Source organism: Haplochromis burtoni, unplaced genomic scaffold (genome assembly GCF_018398535.1).
Source record: "Haplochromis burtoni strain Fernald_Lab_line unplaced genomic scaffold, NCSU_Asbu1 Contig_102, whole genome shotgun sequence".
NCBI classification, from domain to species: domain Eukaryota; kingdom Metazoa; phylum Chordata; class Actinopteri; order Cichliformes; family Cichlidae; genus Haplochromis; species Haplochromis burtoni.
Window position 1 is genome coordinate 1984257 of NW_024582463.1, and position 14378 is coordinate 1998634.

The 14378-nt window shown below is 41.6% G+C and overlaps 1 non-coding gene across 1 annotated transcript; it reads right to left on the reverse strand.

Annotated features, from left to right (window-relative positions):
* Positions 1 to 7299: 7299 nt before the first annotated feature.
* Positions 7300 to 7371, reverse strand: trnaa-cgc. The gene has a single exon. It is a non-coding gene; the product is annotated as a tRNA-Ala (tRNA).
* Between the last annotated feature and the right edge of the window lie 7007 nt (positions 7372 to 14378).

The window sequence follows — 14378 nt, forward strand, 5'->3', positions numbered from 1 at the left end:
GAGAGAGAGAGAAAGAGTGAGAGGGAAAGAAGGAAAATCAGATTTCATTTTTAGGCAAGGGGCTTGGTGAGTGTAGAAAATGAGGAGGAGGAGGAGGAGGAGAGGGGAGCGATGGATAGCGTAGGTGAGGTGAGTTCGTAAATGAAAAAGAGAGACAGAAAGGGGGAAGGGAGATGTGGTTAACAAAGCAAGAAAAGAAAAATGTATTCAGTGATTGTAAAAGAAAAGCCTAAAAAATGCAACATTGCATTATGACCGGCAGCGGCCACAGTTACAGAGCATTTCCATTCACTTTCAGTTTCTTCTTATTCCTAACGTATTTAATCGTCTTGAACATCACCTGTGTGAATAAGTCAGCTTTCTTTTTTTATTTCTTTTCATTTTTTCCATAACATCTCTGAGATTTCTGACAGTAAAGCCTGGTTGTTATTGTAAAGCTATACCTTTTCTATACTTTAACATGTCATTCAGTACAGTAGCAATGTATAGTACAGTAGGATGTAATGTAGATGATGCATGTCAGAAAGAGGAAATCACACTCACAGTGATTTCTGAGGGATTATATTTTTCTTCAATGAGCATGTTTAATGCTGCCAGTATCTCCAGCTGGGTGTCTGCTTGAGCAGTGAAACCCATTACCATTGCATTCAGGCAAAATGTAAGAGCTTGTCAGGTGAGAATATCGATTAATATAGTTTTATTGTTTACTTAGATACTTGTGAAATGCCAGAAACACCTTTGTTTTTAGGCCTCCATGATATCCAATCACTCAGAGTTTAGATGAAGCGCCCCTGTTCCTCTGCTGGTGCTCAATCCAGACCAAAACACACCGGTGTTCCTTCTAAAAGCTCAGAGGGAGCAGTAAATGTTGGCTGGTTATCAGTGTGCTCCACTCCAGCACTGGCGCCATGTTACTGGAGAAAAGGTAGCTGACGTATGGAGGCTGAGCACAAAACGACTGTAAGCAGGGATTAGTTGTCTCCAAGGGTGCATTCAACTGCCTGATAGAAATTGGAAAGTCTCAGTCCAAGAGATTTTCAGATCAATACATCGCCAGAGTCCAACAATTTATCATGAAGGCATTAATGGGACTAATCTTTTGCTGCAATATTGGTGAGGATATCAGCAGAAATGAGGTGTACTTGCTAGAAAATAATCCAGCAGGGATGTGCACAGCGTTAATCTGGCCAGTGGTGGTAATGCTTTGGGAGATACTGTTGCACTCTGGGCTCTGGCCAGAAGTGAACCTGGCTAAAGTTCCTTGGTTATGTTGGTGTGACTGTGGCCTTAAAGGTCACGGTCACAGTCTTTGAGCGGGCAAAACTGGAAATTTTTACTGTAGCGGCAACATTCAAGTAATTAATGTTTTGGGATTTGGTACGATGCCTAATGTTGTCTAGTTGAAATTAAAATGTACTGTATAATACGAGATATAATTACCCGTACAGTAAATCCATCCAGGCCAACTCAAGGTTTCTTCCAATTACTCCAGCGATAATGAAAACAACTAATTGTCTCTTGTAACTCCTTTAATCAGCGTCTCCGACTGCATGGCATGGGTGGTAATTATGTTGCGGCCGTTGTAAACAAGTAGCGCGCATTCTTCGGTCTCACTTATTAAACGTAACCCAGTAATGATTAGAAGGGGGGTTAAAAAAGCATTACACTCGGGAAAATGTCAAGTTGATTTCCACTTCAAGCCCTTGACAAATATGCAGATTTGTTTTCAATGCTGTGTGTGTTTGTGGTTTTTTTTAAGGTTATCTTCTCTGTTTTCAATTTTTTGGACACAGGACGTTACCGCTCTTGATCAGCTATATGATGATTAACCTTTGAAGTTTATGATTAGAATTTGCACCGCAGGCAAATGTGTATCTATTTATCTAAGCAAATGTAAAGCGCGACCCTCTGCAGTACACGTGGAAAGAGCCTTCGGGGCAGTAGCGGGAGAACCATATTCAATTATCCTGCCTATTAAAACTTGCAGTGTGTGTGTTTGTGGTGCATGTCGTTAGCTGAAACAGGACACCCTTATGCAAATATAATTACACCAATTAATGCATATAGGGGCCTCCGGGGGGGTGGGGGGGGGGGTTAGTGTGGAACGACTGGCAGCAGTTGTATCTACATTTTTGTGTGTGCGCCAGTGGGCACAGTGGCAGCTACAGAGCTAGATCTCCAGTGTGTGTGTGTGTGCATGTGTGCACATATGTGTGTGTAGATATATGTAGGTTAAATGTGCACATGTGTGGGTGTTGACATTCTGGGAACACCATTCTTCACACCCTTTTCCTCATCCCCCATCAGCACCACCACCACCTTATCGCCCCTTCCCCCAAAGCCGGCTTTCCCTTCTGTCTTCAGGGAGCTGACGGAGCTCAAAGGAGACGCACCAGAGTGGAGGAGAGCTGGAGGAAGGGTCGAGGACATAGAGGAAAACAGAGGAGAGTGAACCGATGAAAGAGGAACTGAACGATAGAGCAAATCGGCTGCCACACTAAATAAGTGAGGACTGAACAAAAAAAGAGGAAGAATAAAAAGCGCAGCACTGTCTTGTAGCCATGACAAGCATCATTAATAGATGAGCTTATGTAAGAACACATCAAGAATAGTTTCTTTTTTTGCTCCTTGATGAGTTTACTCAAGGTAACAAAGTCAGAACCTGTGACCCTTTTGAGTTCAGTCATTACGACCGTGCAGCAGGTGCAGACCGTGCGCAGGGAGGCTTTTGTGAAAGAAAACACTTTTGGGCAGCATGTTGGTGCTGATGCCATGTTTATCTGAATGAAAAGAGAGTTTAGATTCTGTATAATCATTTTTTGTAAGATGCCACCTGGGTCTTCCTGTTGGGCAAAAGGTTTTCTTTACTGTCGGTACCTTGATGAACAAGCTACAGGATTTATATGGTGCCAAGACTTGTTTTGCGCTTGAGCAGGGGTAGAACAGAGTGGTTACTGTTAATGGGGGTGGTATCAAACATATGTGGTACATATATGGTAGACTGTGAGCCAGTCTTGCCTGTCCTGTTGTTGGTCCATCAGCCAGCTGCTGAGAAGAGCAAAGTTATAACATGCAAAGAGCTGAATTAGAACCGAGTGTTGAAAACAATGAAGTGAAGTGTCCACTTCAGCCAGTCTGTGCTTTCATGCTGGAATTTATGATTCTTTAATGTTTGTTTTCTGTGAACTCCGCCGCTGCTCACTTCCCTATTCCAACCCACATGTCAGTCACTCAGTGGGCAGACGATTACATCATTCACATCCAACGATGTACAGTTAGGATTTTAGAAGACTGCAGTGGATTAGAAACCGTCTCTGTTTACTCTCCAAATGGAAACGCGTACACAGACAGACACATTTTTTGTGTTTTGGTTTGTCTGTCACATCATCATTTGTGATGTACATTTGTGTTCAGTTGGGATCTTTGCGCTTGACAACGTCTTTTGGTTTTTTTTGTTCTTCATTCGCTCACTTCTTAATTTTGCTTTCCCTCGTTGGTGAAGTTCTGTCTCGCTAACGCAATAACCCGTTGAGTCAGGACACAGATGCAAAAGGACACCTTGTGCGTACATGAGCCACTCCAGTGGCTATGACATAACACCACTAATTAATGCTCCTGGGATGAGAACGAAGTAATTTAGAGTGAAAGAGGAGCGCACGAGGCAGAATCCAGGCTGGAAATGAACAGGTGAACGCGAGCTTTAGCGTGGATCAGGAGCATCCAACACATGTTAGTTTGTGCTGCAGCTTGTTTTGATTCCAGCTAGGTCGAAGTTTCGGAAGTGGAGATATATTCTAATTTCCATTAAGGAATCATCCATTCACTAAGCAGATGAAGAACAGGCTGTAGCGTTTTTACACACTACTTAAAAAACCTACTTTTAAATAAGGTCAGTATCAGAGCAGTAATGTTAAAATCTATGAAACAGCAGAGTGAGACAATTTGGTTTATTAAGCCGCAGCAACGACACCACTATAATAGGTTTATTGTAGTCTTCTAGCTTCTCTAACACTCGTCACTCTGCTGTCAAATAACAGCAAAAGGTGTGGGAAAACATCTGTTTATTTATGGATGATTTCTTCTTAATTAATTTCCAAAGAAACCAACTTTGGGATGAGATGTCTTTGTGATGGACGTGTTCAAAGGAGCGAGCCTAAGCTGATGTAATCCTTTCTGACATTTTTGCGTGATTATTCTGCATGTTTCTCCACAATTCGGCCCCCGAGCAGAAAGGTATTCAACTCCCTGTCGACTTAAATTTACCCCTGAGAACTACCTGTTTAGAGAATCAGTTGGGGTGGGGGCGGGTTTTTCTGACATTGTCTAAAAAATGTTTTCGTTCTTGATCTCCTGGTACATAAACTGTGATCACAATGCAGTTGTAGCAATTATATTGAACATCAGCAGTTAGTGGAAGCTGTATTCAGTGTTACAACTGAAGTACACTTACAACATCATGCACTTCAGTAGGGATGGGTATCGTTTAGGTTTTATCCGATACCAGTACCAAACCGGTACTTTTGAAACGGTGCCGGTGCTTAAACGGTGCTCGAACCGGTGCTTAAAGAATGGAGAACACAAAATTGGTCCAAAACCTCTCATGTTCAGCTGTTTTTTTTGTAAAAAGATAACAATGTTAGCCTTTTCTGCAGCTATAGGGCATATATGGCATCACTCTTGGCTGGAAGCAGTGCTTAAACAATGGAAAAAACACAAACTTTGTCCAAAAACCTCTCATGTTGAGCTGTTTTCCACTTTTTCTTTGGTCATTTTAGCCTTTTTGGCCAGGGTGAAGGGAGCATCTGCCATCAAACAAGAAGACAGCCGCATGTAGCTATGATGATGTTTGCTAGTTCACCTTACATGCATTAATGTAGTAACGTGGTTAGCCTACTCAACGTAAATTACACACGAACAACATTAAGCTACTCACCCAGAGAAGAACGGCTGCTGCTGCATCATCATTCGTCATCATTTCTGCTACACTGGCAGGGCTAGGGGCCAGGACTCTCCTCTTCGGGTTTTTGGGGGATGTTGCTAACTCCGGGTCAGATAACAGGCAACCAGTGTTGGGGAACAATAAGTTCAGTTGGAGCAGTTTTTCAATGCCTCTCTCTGTCTCTCGCAAGCAAAGTTGACCCAGACAACAAAGTAAAGCTATTTTTCGGCTACAAGCCTGACACAGAACCCACCATATTAGCCAGCGGTCCCTTTACTACGGTTCGGAGCCGCGGACCTTCAGTAACAGTAATAAATCACAGCAATAGTACATTCACGTAGTTGTAAACAGCATGATAATATATTAAGTAATCCAAAGTATTCAGAATACGGTACTATCATTGAGTAACGTAACGAATACGTTACAGAATACATTTTGGGGCATGTATTCTGTATTCTGTAATGGAATACATTTTAAAAGTAACCTTCCCAACACTGCAGGGAACCGCAGTAGATGTGCACGGTGTGAGGTCTCGCAGCAACCTATCAAATACGGCGCATTTCTCGGCTTTTAACAAAATGCTATACGTCGCCAGGTGTTTCATCAGATTCGAGGAGTTACCTCCTTTGCACAGTATCACCTTAAAGCACTTGTTGCAGGCTGCTGAGTTTGCATCTTTTGCTGTGAAGTACAGCCGGACTTTGACCGCTTTGCTTTCGGCATTTTTAATCTGTAGCTTTGCTCTAAAAGAACGCACGTACCTGGGCCTGCCTACTACGCTTGAAAAGGTAAAATGATTGGCTGGAATCCAAAGTGTATGACATCTCAGGAAAATAAAGCACTGAAATGTGCGCTGCTTTTCGGTCTGGTTACTACCGTTTATGTCAGAACCGGTGCCATAATGGCACCAGATACCGGTACCCATCCCTACACTTCAGTGCACTTTATGGAGTCTTCACAATTCAATTAAGTGCAGCTCTTGGGGGGGGGGGGAACTGTTATTTATCAGTGTGACAGCAGGTAAGTGGAGCTAAATTTGTGGATACAGCCAGTTTTTAAAGGAGAAATCTAATATTAGACCATTAAAGCAGCGTGTCAACGTGTCCCCCAGAGGCTCATCATTGCTGTTTGTCTGCCATATGTATCCCAAGATGCCGTTTGTTAGAAAGGTCAAAATCCAGCCCGCTGTAATGCACTAAGATTAATTTTATCACAGCACCGATATTTTATTTTGGTTCCACTGCAATGATAGCTTCTCTGTGCTAAAGAGTAGCCAAGAGGACTCATTTTTAAAAGATACTTCATAACAATTCAGAGACAATGAATAGATTTTGGTCCACACGTACGCACACATCAGGCTGCTTTTGCTTTAGTGTACACGTACAGTAGGAGGAAAGACATTAGCCATGGATGAGACGCTGCACTCTGTATTTTACTCACCATGAGAGACAAGCACTTTTTTCATAAAAGGGACTCACATTTCAATAATATATTTTCTAATCTCATGCAGTATTTAAAGAACGTGTGATTTATTTCCTGTGCTCCACTCCACCATGGCTATTTTAAGCGCTCAAACCAACTTTAAACCCTCTTCTCCTCTCCTGTCCTCCTCTGCTCCCCTCTCCTCTCCTGCTAATCAACGAGCAGATGTTTGGGAGGGACAGATGCCACTCTCTTTCTCCTCCCTCCTGTCCTCCTGTCACTCCTCCTCTCCCCCTTTTTAATCCCCTCTGAATTTCTTTCAGTCTTGGCTTGCAAAATCTTTAAAATGAAGGAGCTGTTGTCATGTGAGCAGACACCCAGCTGGATTCATCCCTCCCGCCTTCCCTGCACAAACCTGTTCATCCTTCCTGATGAAATTAATAAAACTTGCTCGTGCGCTGATTATTGAACCGTGTCCTTTGTTTAATAGACACGATGGCATCGTGTTCGCACGCTAAGACGGCATTCTTCATCGAAGCGTTTTCAATTTCCATCAGCCAAGGATCAATTTACTCCTTCTCTTTGTTCCTGCTCCTTGTTCCACCCTCACTCTCTTTGCGCTCTTATTCTCATTTTGCAAATTTGGCATGGACAATAGAGATCAGCCGATAGAGACAGATAACATAATCAGAGAATATGATGAGAGGACTTTGCATGTGACCCATGTTTCACACTCATTTATCACAAATTTCAGATGAAAGGACAGGTAAGTCAATTAAATGCTCATATATTTCAAACAAAAGAGGTTTGATTTAGTTGAGGAGAGCCGCTGCTGCTGCTGCTTTGTCATTCACCCCTTCATCAGGAATTATTGTCTATTCTGGTAAACACTTTGTGCCATTAGTTGTTATATAGGCTGACATAGATAAGATAAGAAATGGAGATGCTGGGGATTGAACCCAGGACCTCATACATGCGAAGCACGTGCTCTACCACTGAGCTACATCCCCCTCTGCATGCTATGGTATTGATGTCAGAGTGTGTGAGAGAGAGGCTGGTTTAAACTAAGCAAGCTTCACTAAAACACATCGTGTTTTAAGTCTTTCAGTATTTCAAACTGACATTTCTTGTATTTACAGTCTTCTTGATGGCTCATTACTATGCACACAGTGCACATTACAGCCACCAACAGTAAATCAGAAGAAAAGCCTTAAAACAAGCATGCAAATTCGTGTGGATCTGCAGAGTGCAGATAAGATGTTGACGCACTTGATCACAGCTCTGCCAGTGGTCAAAAATATCACTGGACACGTTTAAGTGTTTGACAGAAGATAGCATTCTGCTTTAAAGTGATATGTTTGGTTCTGTATTTGAGTGTGGAGTCACTGAAAAGGTAATATCTGCAACAATTTTGTAAGTCTTTCCATGTTTTAAAAGTTAAATGAGCACAAAACACAGTTAGAGTCAATTTTACGGCATCGTGATCAAATATACTATTTGAGTGCAGCGCATGTGCTTCATTTTCCAGCTCACATTTAAAGGCTGTTACAGTTAAATGAATTTGAATGTTACAGTAAATGGAGACTCACTCATCACTCATTCATTCAGCATGAAAAAGCCTATTTAAAGCGAGCGGTGTGTTTTTTCCTGCAAGTAATGACACTTCATTTAAAAATCAGTCATTTGGCCCCAAAAGAATCGCAGATATGAGCGATATGCGACATAAACCTTTAACATGATGTTCAACATATCACACTGAGGATTTTTATAACTGCAGACACATAAAGCCAAAGAATTATTTCATCAGCGATCCACACTGCAATATAAACTGTGTAATCAGCCACTGAATCAGCTGAATGAAATAATCTGCTTCCACTACATAATCACCATCTCTCATCCTTTCAGTCCTGGCTGCGGTGTAATTATTTGAATGTGATCTTACACAGTCTGACAGAAATGTAATTTTTCCTGTAAATGAGGGTGAAAAGCTTATAATGCAGTCATCTTACTTTTCAGCATACTTGCAGACGATGAATTTAAGTGAATTGAGCCAAAGAAGAGGTTATTTTTATTTCCCAGGCAGTTTTTAAGCAGATCTAATTTGGCACAAGAAAGTTGTATAAACTGAAAGTCAGACTCTTTTATCTTTTAAGTTGCCATATTTAGAATAAGTGCATTAACATCGTCATTGGATTCCCCCGCTCAGCCCCTCTTCCCTATTACCTGCAGTATGTAAATTTGCACCAACGGTCAACATTTTTCTACCTCTAACCAAACTTCCTTCCTTATATTTCTGCAGTAGAAGTTTCATCAGCTTTCCGAGTGATTGTTCCACCTTGATGTGAAATTTCAGGAACTAATTTCTTCCGATGACTCCAACACCATGTGAATGCACTTAAGATTAAGGTGGAAACAGAAATTTTCCACCTATTCCCGAATGTAAACAAGCAGCCATGTGGCAGCTCTGTGTAGCTGTGCATAAGGAGGACGGTAATTAAGTCAAATGCTGCAGCCAGCTACTGCTCATTTTAGCTGCTTTAATGATTTTGTTACCTTACTTAACATTTTACACTGTACCTAGAGCTGAATGCATTAAGAATGTTGTACAGAGTGTGTAATGCGCTGAGTTCTGGGTACAGTATAAAAATAGGCTCAGCACTAAAGCTGGACTCTGTACAGTTTTATAGATCTGACTCCAGCACAGCCAGAGCTTTCCTCAAACAATGAATGCTTTGACACAGAAAGGACTTGAGCAATGCAACTCTGAAATGGGAATATTCCACATCTGCTATGGCCCACATTGCAGCGCAGTTATAAAGCCAACAGAGGCAACCAGAGCCAGTCAAAAGCTGCGGCAATGTTTACTGTAAAGGATTTAAAATCTCTGCGCTATCAGCCACCCACAGCAGTTTATCTTCCGGCACTGGGGACTCCACTTACAAGGGTGCTTCTGCAATAAAAAAAAAATCTACTGTGAAATCTACCATAGTGACATAACTTGAATGTCATTCCTCTTTAAAATGCACATTTATTCATACTGTAAAATGTGTAGACATTATAACTGCAGCTAACAATGCCCAGTGCACCCACACCCTCACTCTTTTGGGTTAAGACTACTTTATCGGGCTGGGTGAGAATCAAAACATGTTGTTAAGAACAGCTTAGCGCACAAAGGTCTTACCGTTCTAGAGGTCACTTTTTTATCACTAACAAACAATGACCCCAGTACATGTCTACAAGTAAACAAATGACAAAAACACAAACTTCACACTCATTTTGTGATGAAATTCTGAAGCAAGGGGTGGTGGTAAGGTTAGCGTCCGATTTTTAAAAAGCTTTGGATACAATTCAAAGCAGTCATGTGGAAGTTGACTACGAACATTAGCAAAAGTAGTTTGTAGAGTACTGCAAGAGGTGCAACAGTGGTGCTTGTTATGAGAGTAGCAGAAAATGTAACAACATCAATGGAAAAAGGCTGTTTTGTAGCTCATAGTGAATAAGAAGTTACTGTAGTTAATGCTGTTAATAGATTCTTACAACTTGTAAGTAATTCTAGAGACAGATACAGGCATTGCTAAATAATAAAATTATTTATAAAGACATCTGTTGGCTGCTTCACCTGTAGATAAGATGTTTCACAACATGAGCAGCTATAAACACCTACACAAACGTTTGGTTCCTCCTCTGCACCCCCAGATTCAAAATCTTGTATTTCACATTTAAACGCTATGGATCACAGAGACTTCTTTTTTCCCCCCCTTTTTTTACACTAGTCATGTATTAATGTCCCAGCGAGCCAAGGAGCTTCACTTTGTACCAAGCACTTGTTTCTTCAATTGGATCTCAGCGGGGTGGAGGGGTACAATGTCGTCTTCGCCCCGGGCTCTCTTCTAGTCTCTCCTCTCTCCACACAGTTGGAGTGGGTTAACGGGATTAAGGGGACGTGCATCGTGTTGGGTGGAGCGCTGAATATACTGGAAGTGCCTCCATCATGGTATGCAGTGGGACAATGCTCAGAGAAATCATCATGTAGCATATTTAGGTCAGATTCAAAAGAATGTATACATTAAACATACACAATACTCCCTGGGGACAATAAAGTCTTAAGACTGAGTGATAGCCAGCTAGGTAGGTAGGTAGGTAGCTAGCTAGCTAGCTAGCTAGATAGATAGATAGATAGATAGATAGATAGATAGATAGATAGATAGATAGATAGACTGAGGCGGTTCTGTCAGGGGCTATTCATCTTTAGATCAGCATAATGCTGTGTACATAAGGGAGTTGATGTTGGGGTAATCTACTTAATCCGACTGGGGGTTGAGTCATCTTCACAGGCTCAATAATTGATAGCACCATCTGCTGTTGAATCAATCTACCACAATATCATATGTATGGAATTAGGTTAGTGCAGTGCAGGGTAATTATACTTTATCTTTCCCATCAGGGAAATGATACTGTATAATTATATTTCAAAATGTTCTTTCATCATACTCTCAGTAAAATGAATGCGCAAAAACAGTTCTTTGGGTTGATAATTAATCTCTTTTTACATAACATTAAGCTAACCATTTATTCATTTTTTAAGCTACCAGTCAGGTATTGCTTGATTGGAAAATAAAAGCTCCAGTTCAGAGCAGAAAGCAATCCCATCCTGCGGTTGTTTCAGGTGCTAACGCTTCAAATGTTAAGAAATGGAGGGTTTGAGTTAACTGAAATGATGTGTTTGGATGTTCTATGTTTTGCAGTTTTCTTTTCTGGTCAATTGAGGTTTTGTCGATATTTATCTTTATATTAGACTGGCTAAGCTGTGACACCATGAGTGCAGTGGGTAGCTGTTTTAGCACTGTGAACAATTTCCCTGCCAGAGCTCTGTTCTGGAATGACCAGTGATCAGTTTCACAGTGAAGTAATCACTGATCTAAATACTGGTGTTTGATGAATATACATATATCAAAGTTATATTTTTAACTCCATTGCACGAATAAAAACCACAGATTGCTGTAATGCTCTGTCAGTGGTGGAGACAGTGCTAATCAGCATTTAGAATTCTATGCTGTGTTTAATGCACATATCAGTGTACACAGAGGGTTTAATGCTACCTTGCTTAAGTAATGACACATAATGCCTAAACTGTGTCATTAATCAGACAGTAATAACAGCCTCAGTAACGGGACATCGGAACAAGATCATCTCTAAGATGATCTCATATACTGAGCCAGCTGAATTTATTATAGAAAAAAAGTCTGCTTCAAATACAGGCCTGTTACACTCACTTTGGGGAAATAAAGACTCAGGTCACTATTTGAGGAAACATGTCCAGGGGTCACAGTTGACTCAGTGGCTAATGCAGTAGGCGTACTGGGCCATCGCTGCCTGATTAGCAACAATTGCGTTCACTGATTAGACATATTGGCATTAAATCTAAGACATCAGATGAACAGCTGCATGTTTATGGTTATTTCAAGGACGAGGTAAATGATTTTATTTAAGCTCAATGGTTATGCTACCTACATACTGGACACTCACTGAATAGCTGACATTATCCCTTTAATCCTAAGATTTAGGATGGTGTGTGTGTGTGTGTATGCGTACTCATTCATGTGTTTGCTGTTGCTAGATTGCGCTTCTGTATTGTCTATAAATAATGAAGAAGTTAGCATTGTTTGAACATCTTTGACCCACAACACAGCGAAGGTTAGCGCACAGTTCTCCCAGCACACACACACACACACACACACACACACACACACACACACACACACAAAACGCCCAAACCTGCTAACATGTGCTAATGCTTCACTGATTAAGACGCTTTTATTAATGCTGAAAACAAGCACATCCACCATGTTTGTGATGGTGCAAGGCAGATTTGATTTCTCTGCCAAGCATTGTGTTGCAACACCTCAGCTGCAGCCACAGGAGAACCATCTCGACATGTGTTTATGTTTCTCGGAAGCATCATGCATGTTGTGTTTATGACACCCTGGAAAGAAATAAAGGAACGGGGTGAAAGATTGACGCTATAATACGTGAACGCTGAGAGAGAGGACACCAGACAGCTGAGAGTTACACCTAATTACATTATATCCAATATGACATGCATGTGGCATACCTGATTAATAACAGTTGAAAGCAAGATGAGGTGCGTAATCACTGCATTCTGAGATAAGTCTTCTCTGTATGGAAGCAAATCTCTTCTCGCTCTTCCTGTTGACAAAAATGCACGCAAAACCGATTCCATTGGAAATCTGCTTTGGAAAATGTGTTTTCTGACTCGCAACTGCATATTTTTGATGAGCTCTTATCACTTAATCACTGCAACCAGTTAAGTCGTGTTTGATTTCCTTGTATTATCTCAACCTGACTCCTTGCTCAAAGATTGTGAGACGCTGACATTGCTCAAAGTTCGTCAGGTTCGTGCAACCCCTCTGGCTGCTGTATGCATGACAGAGAAGTTAAGTTTGAGGAGGAAAGTCTGATAAAGGATGGTGAAATCTTTCACCTTGGATTAAGTACAAGGTTTTTCAAGTAGCCACAACAGTTGATGTCGTATCATAGCAAGATTCTGTAAGGTTACGGGTGGACGCACTGGCAATAAAACCTCAGTGAAGATCTGTCTACTGTGTTACGTCCTCTCAACAGGAAGCATCCGATTGTTTTATGTCTGACCTTTATTTGGAGAGTGATAGTGGTTGATAGCTTGTCACTTTTCTGAGAAATTGTTGCTTAATGCAGAGTTTTAATGAGTTCCAGCTGAATACTACACAATTGTGAGATTCTTCAAGCAAGTGCACTCAGTACTTTACTTTCCTGTGCTTGTAATATAGCTGCAATCTCATCTTCAGATGATTTAGACTCAGAGTGAACAAATCTGCTCTCACATGTGCGCAGCAGCCCTGAACTGTTCTCGCTATTATCCGGTTGAGCACGAAAGAACCAAATGGAGTGTTTCCAGAAGTAGGACCAAAAGCGTGAGAGAGGATAACTTCAGACAATACCCAGGCTTAATTATTCCAACCTTGTCCACAGGTCAGGTGCTAAACTCGCTTCAAGGAAGCACTTCAAGCAAGAGGTAATTTTTGACTACCTTCCAACATTTGGATTGGCAGGATCTTTTGCAGAGGACAATTCTGTGCAAAGAAACAAAGTCGGCTTCAGACATTGCTTCTAATACTCAAATGATTTCCAGTTGCAAAAGAGCAGCTGGAAACCTTCCCCTTATTATTTGTAGGTTAAGATTTCACACTTGGCTTCTACGTAACCTGGACAAAAATCCACCCGGTCATGGAGCACTGTGGTGGAATGAAGCTAATCAAATGCTTTAACTGGACCATTGAACCAAATCTCCAGGCTTACCTGGGCTCAGAACTGCGGTTCAGCCCCACTGCCTAAAATCTTTTCCATCTCCGCCCTCGATAAAAACAGCAGATTCCATTGTTGGGGGATTAGTAGAAAAGGTTTTAAGCTGTTTGTTCCATTTCCTCCTCAGCAGAGGTGAGGCATGGGGGGGGGTAAATCGGTTGGCAACCACCCAGCTGCGACACAAACACCAAGTAGTGGATATCACAGAGGGTAAGGATTGACCCCTCGCTCTTCTTGTAATCTTGTTTAGCCAGACATTCTGGGTGAAATACACACATTCAGCACATTTCTGCAATGATTTTCAATGGTTCAGTTAGACTGATAGCGTGAATGATATATTTATATGGAAGAGACGTGTGTCGGGGCGAATGTGTGCAGATGTAGCGCAAGAAGCGGAAAACGTAATGGGGAGCAGAGATGCTGGGGTGAGGGAGGTAAGAGGGGAAAGAAAAAGAGATGGAAAACCAGGATTCACTAAATCTTAATTAGGAAAATGAAAGCCGTTAACTAAACGACTGTTTCTATGCATGTGGCCCCACTGTTCCTCGGGGAAGAAGCCCCTCGCCTTACTGTGACCCCTCCCTCCCCCTCACACACACACACACACACACACACACACACACACACACACACACACACACACACACACACACAC